The following is a 13,621-nucleotide window of genomic DNA, read 5'->3' as shown; positions in this document are numbered from 1 at the left end:
CAAATACGGCAGAGAGACCCAGCAAGGTGAAGACTGAAAACTCTCCATGGGATGTGGCAGTGAAAAGGCTGCAGAAGTCAGAGGGGAATGGACTGAAGAGTGAACGGAAGCTGAGGAAGGAGAGATGGGGAGAGCAATTACATTCTGCATGGCGCTGGATGGGAAGAGGAGAGAGGTGGGTGATGGGGTGGGGCTGCTGAGGTAGAGCTAGTGGGGTGGGGACTGGGCAGGGTTCAGCTGGGTACGGGACAAAGGAAGCTCTTTTGTTGTGTTTATGGGATTGTTTAGAACAGGAGGGCCCTCTACACATTTGTGGACTGAGGGGGAAGAAACGAGTAGAGTGTGATAAATTGAAGGCGTAGGAGGAAGATGCAGAGGCGTGGTCCAAAGAGGGCTAGGGGAGGCACAGGGGAGGTGCATGGGCTTTGCAGGAGGGTGTGAGCCTTGTCCCGAGACTGGAGGGAAGACCATCAGGCTGGGTGGATGGGCAGGGATGACTTTGTTAAGTGAGAGGGCGGGAAGTGGACTCTGCAAGAGAGCAGGTGAAACAAGATTAGAGGTGGGAGACCTTGGAGAACCGTGTAGCCTGGTGGCCACCAGCGCCGGCTCTGGAGTCAGGCTGACCTAGATTGCAGTGCCAGCTCCACCACTTAGCAGCCATTTGGCCTTGGGCAAACTATCTGATCTTTCTAAGGACTCAGTTTCCCTATAAAATGGGGATGATAAGAAGACCTCCCTCAGAGGATTATTGCGAGAACTGAATGAGATTCCATGCATTCTCTGAAGGAGATTGACAATGATAAAGACCGTGCAGCAAATCGAGGAGCTAAATATGCCAGACAGATTCACGGTCTGAACAGTTAATATGTCTTTCAATTGCCTCCCACAAGACTGAAAATAACTTGGGGGTAGGGGTCATATGTCTCGCTTTTCTTGGTCTTCCCGGCATTCAGTGCAATGCCTGCTTCATCAAGGGCTCTCAGTCATGTTTGTTAAATGACTGACTAAATGAATTGCACAGTCAACCCAACCATAGCTCCAGCTCCCAACTGCCAGACTGTGCACTTCCCATTCTACCGCACTACCTTTCTTGGTCGAGCCTTAACTTCTCTGTTTACCAACACTGTTACACTATTTGTGATTACTAAAGAGTAACACTTCCTTGAATTGGTCACTATATTTTGGTTCTGGAAGTGCAAAAGCACATTATTGTTTATCATGGAAGTCAGGTGATCTAGTTCTGCTAGTTAATTGATTAATTAACTAATAATTAATTAATTAACTAATAATTAAGTTAATTAATTCCTAAGAATTAAAAGGAAAGGAGAAGATGATTTATTGCTGGAGAGGCTTCTCTAAGTGTTTTTATGGCCATTTTCATCCTGTGTGTGACTGAGCTTTAGCATGGTGACCAGGTTAAGGATCTGGATGCCAGAAAAGCCACACCTGGGCCTGGTGGGGCAGAGGAAGGGCTGCTGCAGCTGTGGAGCCAGAGCTCTCAGGCCTCAGCGGTTTCAGGTGCCCCAACCAAGTGAGAGCCAGAGTGGGCGCTTGGCTGCTGAAGGAAGGTCAAGACATGAATAATGGAGGCCACAGGCACACCTTCTAGAGCTGTGTCTGCTTGCTATGCTTTTCAACTTTGGCCACCCCGCCTTAAAAAACAAAACAAAACAAAACAAACAAAATAAAACACCTGTAAAAACATGAAAAGACCCAACATCTCCTTCCTTGCCCATCTCTCTCTCCTCTGCACCCTCAGATGAAATGCAGCAATGCAGCTGAAGTGCTCCCACAAATGTTGAGGTACAGGGGTGCCGGCAAGTCAGTGTGCAACCGAGGCAAAACAAGGAACTTGGAAGAGCCATAAACTGCACACCACCCCCGCCTCAGATAACCCCATGCTTAGCAAAGGAACCACTGCAAGTAGAGATGGAGTTTATAAGGATTAAATTTCCTCCTCCCCCAAGCCCCCAATCGCAAAAAGACAACTTCCTGGGGTTCTTCCTACCAAACGACTCCCTTCTGACCACCAGAGGTCAGGCTGCAGTTAGGAACAGGCAGTAGGTCCCCAAAGGAGAGCTCCGGCCTACTTCCTCCCAGGCTCTATGGGGCACGCCTGGAGCTCCCCCAGACTCACCCAAGCTCGCCCAGCAGGGGCCTGTGGGATTCCTTTCTCCTCTGTAATTGACACGGGCAGGCACACCAGCAGCTGCCTGGAGTGTGAGAAACTGAAGGTGCAGAAGAAAGATGAAGAGACATCTAAGAGGGCTGGAGGAGGCGCCGCGGAGGAGAATGAGCTTCCTGAATGAGTCATCCCCCACTTCCACTTAGTAGGTTTAAGAACCACTCACCTAAGAATCCCGCGAAGCCGGGAGCTGATTAAAAAGCAGATTCAGCCGGGCGCGGTGGCTCACGCCTGTAATCCCAGCACTTTGGGAGGCCGAGACGGGTGGATCACGAGGTCAGGAGATCGAGACCATCCTGGCTAACGCGGTGAAACCCCGTCTCTACTAAAAAATACAAAAAACTAGCCGGGCGATGTGGCGGACGCCTGTAGTCCCAGCTACTCGGGAGGCTGAGGCAGGAGAATGGCGTGAACCCGGGAGGCGGAGCTTGCAGTGAGCTGAGATCCGGCCACTGCACTCCAGCCTGGGCGACAGAGCGAGACTCCGTCTCAAAAAAAAAAAAAAAAAAAAAAAAAGCAGATTCAGCCGGGCGCGGTGGCTCACGCCTGTAATCCCAGAACTTTGGGAGGCCGAGGCGGGCGGATCACGAGGTCAAGATATCGAGAGCATCCTGGCCAACATGGTGAAACCCCGTCTCTACTAAAAATACAAAAATTAGCCGGCGTGGTAGTGCGTGCCTGTAGTCCCAACTACTCGGGAGGCTGAGGCAGGAGAATTGCTTGAACCCGGGAGGTGGAAGTTGCAGTGAGCCGAGATCGCGTCACTGCACTCTAGCCTGGTGTCAGAGTGAGACTGCATCTCAAAAAAAAAAAAAAAAAAAAAAAAAGCAGATTCCTGGGCTTTGTTTGTGAAGGCCGGTTCTGCAGCTTGGGAATTGGGCCCAATCCCCTGCGTTTTATGCAAGCTCTATCAAGAGGTTCTGACTTGGTGGTGCACGGCTACACTTTGAGCAGATGATCCTTTCTGCAGTTGCTCAAACCTGGGGCAGTCGCTAAGCACAGACTTTGGTTTTGTGCCATACCCGAGACTCAAGCAGGAGATGGGATTAGGCCTACGTGCCCTGCTACCTCAGGCCTGTAGGCCATTGAATGCATGCTTGCTGGAACACCTGAAGTGAGGCAGCTACTCCTGGCCCCATCCACTCCCAAGTGGGAGGAAGGAAAATTCATACTGCTCTGTGCAGGATGAAGACCACTGCAGGCTGGGCCTGCCATCTCCGGATGCCTTCCTACTCCACATTCCTTCTCATCATTTCTGAGCACTGGTTTCCTTATTCTGTCCCCTTTGATATGCCTCCATCCTCCTTATTGCTCAGAAAAAGCATCCTGGATTTAGAGGCAGCTAAGCTCCCTTCCCAGAATAATCCTTGTTTGTCGTCCTTCCTTGGTGCTAAGACGCAATCTACCACATGATTGTACTAGCAACTTTTCAGAGAGGAGTGGGAGTGAAATATGACATTAAATATCCATATCCAATGGAAGATGCAGCCCCCTTCCAGAATAGATAAAAAGTGCATTTTAGCATTGAGGAAGTTTTCTCTCCTCTTCTAATGATCCAGTGTTACTATATTCATTCGACCCCAATTCATTGAGTGCCTGCTGTGCCAAGAACCTGCCCTAAGTGCTAGCGTATGTTAAGCTAGATTAAGCTAGATGGACAAGGGTCTCACCTTCACAGTTCCACATTATGGTACAAGAGGCAGGCAAAGAATAATCAATACATGAATTAGTGAATCAGAGTTGTGATTGCTGGTGTTAACAAATAAACAGGGTTCTGTGGTACAGACACAGTGGAGAACCAATTTTGGAATGGGTGGTCATGGAAGAACTTTCTAGGGAGGGGTCATGGAACTGAGGTCAGAATGAAGAATATAGCTAAGGAGGACTTATTTGGGGGTTTCCACGAGGCTCACCTGGCATCCCGGCACAGGTGCAGAAGTTTCACTCACTGCTTGATTCTACATTTATTGGGCACCCTTTCCATGCAGCATTGTGCTAGTTCCTCAGGATGAAGCTGAGAACGAGGGAGACATGGCTTCTGCCCTCATGAAGTTTATAACCTGGTGCATTTGTTATTTAATGAAAGCTAAAGCTCTGCCGACCCTCAATTTCTAAAGGTCTGGATCTTCTTCATCATAGAAAATCTATTCTGGTCCAGGTGCTGCGGTTCACGCTTGTAATCCCAGCACTTTAGGAGGCTGAGGCTGGCGGATTGCTTGAGCTCAGGAGTTCAAGACCAGCCTGGGCAACATGGTGAAACCCCATCTCTACAAAAAGTACAAAAAGTAGCTGGGCATGGTGACATATGCCTGTGGTCCCAGCTACTCAGGAGGCTGAGGTGGGATGATTGCCTAAGCCCAGGAAGTTGCATCTTCAGTTAGCCTAGATTGCGCCAGTGCTCTCCAGCCTGGGCCACCCTGTCTCAAAAAGAAAATAAAAGAAAAAATATATATATTCTGGATTTTGAATTAGGGTGGCTTTGGTGGGGAGGGCTTTGTGACTACAAATACCAAAACCCAAAAGGAAAATCAGCAATGCAGGTCCCAGGCAGCTGAATACAGCATCTAGTGGCTCCAATTTTAAAAATCCATCTACCACCTTCCCCCCATTTTGGAGGGGAAAGGTTTCTCTCGGCTCTCTAGCATTCTCCTCGTACTCTCCCAGTATTCTGTGTTCTGGAAAAGAAATTCAGTTCCAAAAGCAAAGCTCTATTTTCAGCCCATTCAGGTATCTTCATTTTTGGTAGCATCTCTTGGTGCTGAGCAAAACCACAAGAGCTTGGCCCTTTGATGTTCCCCACAACACACCTTCCACACCTTGGAGGCTGTGGGAGGGGCAAGAAATATTCGTCTTTGAACCTCTGAGTTGCCCTTCAGAGGTTCTCACTGAAGATGAATGATGGGAATAAAAATGGCAACAATCTGTGTGAAGCTTTGCTACAACCCCTCCCAGAAAGCACCTGCTTCTCTGATAGCATGAATTTATTACTGACAGATGCTGTCGACGCCCTAGCAAAAAGCAACTTTTTAACAGTATTCTCGCAGACACTGGGTTTCAGAAAGTTCTCTTTGCATCTGAAATTCTGATGAAGGGAGATGAAGAGAAAGAGCTCAAATAGGCAGAGGGTTGCCTTGGGAAATGGGCAGGGTGGTCTGGAACTGGCACGGCTGGCTCCCAAGGGAGGTCAAAGAATGAACGGGTGCATCAGAACCCTCAGCCTTACCCTCAGAGGTTCTGATCAGTGGATGCGGGCTAAGGCCTGGAAATAAATCTATACTTTCGCAAAGCTCCTCTAGAGCTTCCGAGAATCATTTAAGTTTGTACACCCTAGAACTAGGGGCTAGACTGATCAACAATCTCCTGGTTAGCCTCTCCTCCCTTCCTGACTCCAAAACTCCCCACTCTGTGTGTCTCCAACCCCTCCCTCTGAACACCAGCCTCAGGTTTGGTCTTTCACTCCACTTTTTGTCATTAGCCCCTAGAGGCCTGTGGCTGAAACTGGAGTCTGCCCCAGCCCCAGTGCCAGGTGGAGCAATTGACTTGGGTCATTTCAACAAAGGCTTTGGGTTACCAGACACCCATCTGCTGGCTGTTCTCTCCAAAGAAACGGGAGTCAGATCACTCTTACTGGGTGTCAACCCCACGTGTCCCTGTGTGCAGGGGGGAAGAGGATCCGCTTCACCTTCTGGCGCCTTCACTACAAACAGCTCCCAGACGGCTCCCCAAAGCCTTCTCATGAATAGCCTAACACCTCCCAGAACAGCCTGAGTGGGCTGTCAGCAAGAGCCCACTCCAAAGGAACAGCAGCCTCCCTCTTCCATTCCATCTCCTGGCTGGGCGCCCACGTCCTCTGTTCATTCAAGACAAATTTAACAGCCCACTCCTCAAAATAGAGACCGAACACCCACTCATCCCTACTTCCTTCCACTTGTTGGTGCTTTTCTCTTTATGGTTTCCAGGAACCCGGGGTTATTAACAGGAGTCTATGCTAGTGACCAAAATAGTTTTTATCTTCTTGTTATAAAAAGGAACTTTTTATTTTTATCCAACACGTCTACACAACTTGTCAAATATACTACAAAGCCTCAAACAAACAACAAAAAAAGCAGCTTTTTCTTCCTTCTTTCCCCAAACACTGACACTTTCAACTCTTGAAGTGGTTTTAGCAGAAATGCATTGACCTCCACATTTCTAAGTAATAGTCTTATATTTGTGTACTGTTTCTTCATGCTTTTTCAATTTGGGACATTATCAACTTCCTACTATGGAAAATGACAATATAGCACTTTTACACACATTTACTCCTCTCAAACTATCGACATAGAATTTCCCTTCTTTTCCTGTATTTATGTTATATTTGTAACTTTTAATTTATTTAATTTGTAACTTTTAAAGTTATAATGTAACTTTTAATAAGTTGACATTATAATAGTGTTTACATTATGATTTACAAGTCTTGTTCATTGTTAACCCATATATTATACTATGATTGTATGTTTTTCTTCAACATTTTGTTCTAAGAGTTAATAACCTCCTCTTTTTGCTCGCTCAGTTATTCTATGTAGGCATCAGCAACTTTTCCCACTTTCTTCAGAGAACTGTAAAACCTCTCTCTCTTTTTCTAAAAAGTCTGTGGAAGGTTTTATGGTCTTTTCTTTATCTTTAGTATTTAACATTGTATGATGTTGTGTCCTGGACTGGTCTTTATTCCTCATTTTCTAGGCATTCCTTGCATTGTTTTTGTTTGTTTGTTTTTCCAGTTTGGAAATGCATGGCTTTCAGTTCTGAGGAATTTCCTTGTTAACATTTTTTTTCCTCTATTTTTTTCTATGTACATTGCCTACCTATCTCTATGTATGCATGTATGTAACATTTGCCCCCTAGATGTTGGGAATCTCTCGTTTCCTATCCTTTCTGTTGTCCATCTCGTTGTCTTTTTGTTCTGCTTTTTGAGAGATTTCCTTTATCTTCCAGTTCTACCACTGGAACATTTATTCTGGTTATTATATCTTGAAGAGCTCATAATTCTATCTATATAGCAGTCCTCTCCAATTTTCTGAGTGCAATATCTTCTATCTCTCTGACAATATTATTATCAGGTTGCTTTCTCCAGAAGTTTTTTACTTTCTGCATAATCTGTGCTTTTTTTTTTCCTGAGAAGATGGAGTTCTGTTTTTTTGTTTTGTTTTGGTTTGTTTTTTTAAAGGCAAGTTCCCTTTCCCCTCTTTTCTTTAATACTCCCTTCTTCAGAGTTACTTTAATGGTTTAGTTTGTTGGATGTCTTTCAAGGTCATTTTTCAGGCACTTACATTTAAACATACACATATAATTATGTATCTTCTATTTTTTCATTCTACACTAGTGAACTGCATCTTGTCTTTCTCTTTGTACATAACAAATGCTGAAGATATTTTAATGTTTGTACATCTGAATCATTTATTATTTTTAACTCCATAATAAGATTGTGCCAATGTTTATTTGACACTTAGATTGTATAACATGTTTCTCTTTTCAAATTAATACTGTTAAATTTTTATGTTTATTTCTATAAAATAAATATTTAGAAATCAAATTGCTGAGTTGCAAGGTAATTTTATTCAAAATTTTGGTAGAAACTACCAAATTGTCCTATAAAAACGCAATATTAATTTACACTATGATAAAAAATTATGAAGGTACCTATTTCTTCACACTCTTACAAACACTAGATATTATCAATCATTTTAACTTGTCAATTTGATAGACAAAAAAATCAGTATATAATGTTTGGTTACCTTGTTACTGGTAAGGTTGAACAGCTTTTCCCACATTTATAAACTGTTTTAAACTTCTTCCTCTGTGAATTGCCCATTCATAGATCCCTCTAATATTTCTACTGTGTTGTTTGGGAGTTTGCAGAATCTCTTAATATGCTATAGATCCAATTATTTGCATTTTATAAAAGTTGTAGATATTTTCCCCATGTCACCTATCTTCAAGTAATGGCATAAAGAGTTTTTCAGCCTTTTTTTGCACTCAAATTTATCAAACATTTTTGTGAGATTGGGAGTAATGTGTGGACTTTAGGAAATTTCCTTGCCCTAAACTTTCTCTATTGCTTTGTAATAGTTTGATAGTTTTAATTTTTAAGTATTTAGTTCTTTATTTTTGTGTAAGATAAATGTTGAGGTTTAATTTTATTTTTCAAAAGAAAGTTAATTTTTTTAGCATTAACTATTGCATAATCTGTCTTTCCCTTTATGATTTGAAATGCTGTGCGTTTCATATACTTAGTTCCCATTTGTAGATTAGTCTGTTCCTGGATTCTTTGTCTGTTACATTGCTCTAAATCAGGGATTGGCAAACCGCAGCCTGTGAGCTAAATCCAGCCTGCTGCCGGTTTTTGTAAATAAAGTTTTATTGGAACACAGCCATGCTCATTTGTTTACATATTGACTATGTCTGCTTTCAGGCTGCAATGGCAGTGTTAAAGTAGTTGCAACACAGACGGTATGATGGCAAAGTCCAAAATATTTACTCATTGGTCCTTTATGGGAAAACTTTGCCAGTCCTTTCCCTAAATGGCTATTGTTGTGTTAGTATCATTAATAACAGGAACCCTATAATGTGTTTGCATCTGGAAAGGTAAATATCTCCTCATTGGGACTATATTTCAAAATATTCTTGGCTAGTCGTTGTAATGTCTTTGGGGTAAATTTTACATTTAATTTGATTATTGATATGGCTGGGTTTAAATGTACCAGTTTTCTATTTTTTTACTTGTCCTATTTGTTTTTGACCCTTTTTCCCTTTTTGTGTGCCTTCTTTTTTGTTTATTAATTTTTTATTCTATTTTAACACTTATGCCTCTATTTATCTATTTATTTATTTATTTATTTTGAGATGGAGTCTCGTTTATTTGCCCAGGCTGGAGTGCAATGTCACAGTCTTGGCTCACTGCAAGCTCTGCCTCCTGGGTTCATGCCATTCTCCTGCCTCAGCCTCCTGAGTAGCTGGGACTACAGGCGCCCGCCACCACGCCCGGCTAATTTTTTTTTTTTTTTTTTTAGTAGAGACGGGGTTTCATAGTATTAGCCAGGATGGTCTTGATGTCCTTACCTTATGATCCTCCCACCTCAGCCTCCCAAAGTGCTGGGATTACAGGTGTAATTACAGCCGAGCCACTGCGCCCGGCTGCCTCTTTGTTTTATTTCTAGTGGTTGTTCTAGAGTTTATAGTATACATCTTTAAACTATCATAGTCCATCTTTAAATAATATTATACCATTTCAAATATAGCATAAGAAACCTACAACAGTATACTTTCATTTTTTTCTTTCTGCTATTGTGGTGAGATTTTGCTTTTTACAGATGTCATAAACCCCACAATGCATTGTTTCTATTTTTGGTTTAAATAGTCGATTATTTTGTAAAGAGATTTAAAATATTTTTTAAAACTTTTGTATTTGCCCACAAGTTACCATTTCTGGGGCTCTTCATTCTTTGTGTGGATGTAGTTTTTTCATCCAGCTTTTTTTTTCTTGCCTCAAAGACTTCCATTAACATTCCTTGTGCAGCTCTGGTGTTGCATTCTTTCAGCTTTTGTACATGTGAAAAAGTTTTTATTTCATCTTTGTTTTTGAAAGAGATTTTTGCTAGGTATAAAATTCTAAGTGGGTAGCACTTTTCTTTCAATATTTAAAAAGGCTGGTTGCTTTCTAAGCTTTGTTAGGCAGGACCAGAGCAACCTCGAGCAACACCCTTGAGTCCTTTATGAGGTGTACCGTGTATTCAAGGCTTTTTCATTCTACTTGGTGGGGACTGAAACTGTTCTTGGCCCTACATGACCTCCAGGGATGGTTTTGCTCTTTTCTCCTGGTTCACTCCCTGCCTTGGTGCTTTCCTCACAGGTACTTACAGATCAGCACTGAGCAGAAGGCGGGAGAGGAACCTTCTGTGGATCTTCAGGGCCCTCCCCTTCACTCTGTAGAGCTCTCTCTTTCTCTGGTTCCCTGCCCTGTGAACTCTGGCCACCTTGGCCTACCTAAATTCTCAACTCTGCCTTCTCAATTCAGGGAGACTGCTGGGACCCATTTAATTGCCTTCTGTCTGTGCCGTGGCCTGGGAGCTCTCAGGCTGTGAGACGAGGTATTGATCATGTTCACCTTGTTTAGTTTCCTTCTCTGGGGGCTACTCTACTGCTCTACCTATTGTCAAATGTCTAAAAAACATTTTTTTTCATTCATATTTTTTCTGTTTTTAATTATTCAAGGTGGGAGGGTAAAAGTAATCCCCATCTTTCCATCATGGCTGAAATGTTTCATTTGGGATTTTGATCGGAATTGATGGGACAACTTGACACTTACATCATTCTTTCCTTTTAGGAATAGGGTATATCAATTTATTTCAGTCTTCTTTGAAATCCTCCAGTGCACTTTATGGTCTTACACACTCCTATTGATGTTGCACTTAAAGGCCCCAATACAGGCTCGTTACCTTCTCTCTTAAAGCATGTTCTTCTTACTCTAGTAATTCAGCAAGGGTCTAGAGAAGACCCTGGGGACTCTGCTCCTTAGAGTAGCTTCTAGACCTATCCTCTTCCTCCCACCTCTGCAGGTCAGGAGAAAAGGGCCTGTTCTAGCTTACTGTTTCATGATGGCAGAGCAGCTTGAGCAGCTGTGGACTAGAGGGTATAGATGAGAAAACAGTGGATGCATCCCTCATGGAACCCCAGGGGAAAACTGGCTTAGAGCTGCTTCATCTTGGCATGGCTTGCCTGAAGCTTTCTTCTACTGTTATCCATAGTAGGGCATGAATGTACTATGAGAAGTAAAAACCAGAAGATTGAACTATTGGTCTACAGGGGGTGCTATCATCTCCATCTGGTTGTGGGGTCACTCCACCTACCTTATTTATGTTGTGGGCCTGCCTCTTTGACAGATGATTACTAATACACAGAAAAAAAATCATCTCTAATAATATCTCTGGGTTGAACAGGCATTTATGGGCTAGTTAGGGAGGCTGGGGATGTGTGTTCTAAATGTCAACCAACCAATTTAGAAGCAAATTTGGAACTGAGTCTTCCTAAGTTGGGAACTATCTGTTCTTATGAAATCTGTCTTGCAGTAATGACAGTAATAAATTGAGGAGCCCTCAGCGGATTGCAGTTGACACCAGATGGGTAAACACCCATCCTAAGTAATGAGTTGGTTAATTATAGCTGCGCCATGTTCATAGACCTTCAATTAATCTCTTGAGAATATATAACTTTATCCCCTACAATGGCTCATCTGAGCATCTGAGCAGGACTTCTCAGAGGTCAGGCTTCTCCATTAATTCAAAATATATGTCTTAAAAATCTAAGGGCTGGGTGGAATTTAACTTTCTTATTTTCATTATTCCTCTGTGTGGGGATCAGCTTGTATAAAGCAATAGAGAAATGACAAGCCAAATAGAAGAATGATAGGGAGGAGATTTTTAAATATTTTACTGTAGTCACATTATCCCCACCCTCATACTAAGCCAAACAGTCATATGTAACACCCTGATCTCTAGAATGTGGGTGTATTCAGACTTTCTGAAATGGTGAGTTGACTGCCCCACTCAAACATTGGTCCACTCTCTGACAGCTTTACTGGCAAAAGAAAACGTCATTCTAACAAAACGCAATATACCTGGACACTTTGGAGACCCAGCCCATCCTAACTGTAGATCATACCAGTTCAGGAGCAGATAGCCTGGCTGGTCTGTATGGCTCGGGCTCATGTTACAGACCCATGGGTTGCAACCCTGATGCACATTAGCATCACTTGTGGAACCACCCTGAGACCAAATATATCAGAAGCTTTGGGCTGGGACCCAGGTTATACTGTTTTAAACTCTCTAGGTCATTCTAATGTCCAGTCAGGGTTGAGAACCGCTGCTATAGACTACAGCAGTTGTTGCCATTGTGCCAATTTTTAACATTCAACAAATTTATCAAGAGTGGATTTTAATTCATATTATAAAGCAGTACTTTAGTCTTCCCAAGAACTTTGCCAAGTAAGGGAAGATTGCCTGTTTCTCTGGTAGTAGTATTTAGTTTAGGAGATGACAACCTTCTGTTTGTGTGTAACACAGTCCCTTGGTTCTGCTTTTCAATCTTTTCCTTTTCTCTCTACCACACTGTCAATTCAGACCCTCATCACCTTCCAACTGTCTCCCCACCTTCTGTTAGCATTGCTCCCATTATTTCTCTCAAGCCCCAAACACACGTCTCTTCCTTTTATAGCTCCCTTCCATCCAGAAAAAAATCTGTGTTCTCATCTGGGTGTCCAAGGCTTTCATGGCTAGATTGGAGCGTGATTACTCAAGCCAAAAGGCCCCTTGAGGTTCTTGCAAGCCCTTGACTGACCACTGTTATCGCCACCTTCTAAGCCTTTGCCTGAATAGTTTGCCCCTTACTGCATCCTGCCGTAAGTCCCCATGCAAGTAAAGTTGTCTTTCCAGTAAAATCTTCTCTGATCTTCCTGCCTCCCATGCCCCACCTCCCAGGTCTTGACTGCCTCTTGGCCAAAACAATGCCAATGTAAGCTTACTCTGTCTGGCACACAGTAGATGCTCAAAAAACATAACCAAGTTAGCAAATAAATTTCATTTATCACACTATCAAAATTGGAGTCTGTCTTCCCTATTAGGTTCTGATCTTTCTTTAAGGGCAGTGGGTAACAAGGTATATACAGTTTAAAAAAAAAAAAAAAAAAAAGCAAGGCTTTTGGAGAAAAGTCGGGGTTTAAAACTCTGCTCTACCATTCACTAGCTGTAGAATCGTGGGCAGGTTTGTTTCCTCAGCTGTGAAATAGGGGTGACAGCTCCTCGAAGGGTTGTGAGGATTAGACATGGTGTGTGTGATATCAGACACATAGTAGGTACCAGATATTCTCTTTCCTGGACTCCAACTCGCTTACAATTTACCAGATGCTCTGCAAAATTCATGAGTAACACTCAACTAGAAACAGTCCAAACAGTCCTTTGAATTATCATCTCCATTTTGTTGCCAAGAAAAGTGGAGCAAAGAGAAGGTAATGGATTTCCCTTCAGAAAGAGCTGGGGCTTTTCAGAATCCTCTTGACTGACTCTCAGCTCTGGGCTCTTTCCTTAATGCCACGCTGCCCTCATGTTCAGGCTTGTGAATGCATGCTTTTAAATGCAACCATTTGTTTATTTTATGATTAAAGCAACAGTCCAATGATGACGGTTTTCAGGGTCTAAGTTAATTATTTTAATTAAAATATTTCTTTTTAAAGGAGAGTTTTTTCAGCCCCATAATTTGGACTCAACAGTGGCTGACTACCACAACCTCCTGGAAGCTTGATTCCTTTACATCTGCAACTAAGAAGAATAGTACCTGCCTTATGGGGATATGAGCATTAAATGACTGAACACATGAACTCTGAATACACGTGAAACTGGGACTGGC

The sequence above is a fragment of the Macaca mulatta genome, chromosome 7 (assembly GCF_049350105.2).
Source record: "Macaca mulatta isolate MMU2019108-1 chromosome 7, T2T-MMU8v2.0, whole genome shotgun sequence".
Taxonomy (NCBI): domain Eukaryota; kingdom Metazoa; phylum Chordata; class Mammalia; order Primates; family Cercopithecidae; genus Macaca; species Macaca mulatta.
This window is presented reverse-complemented; position numbering follows the sequence as displayed.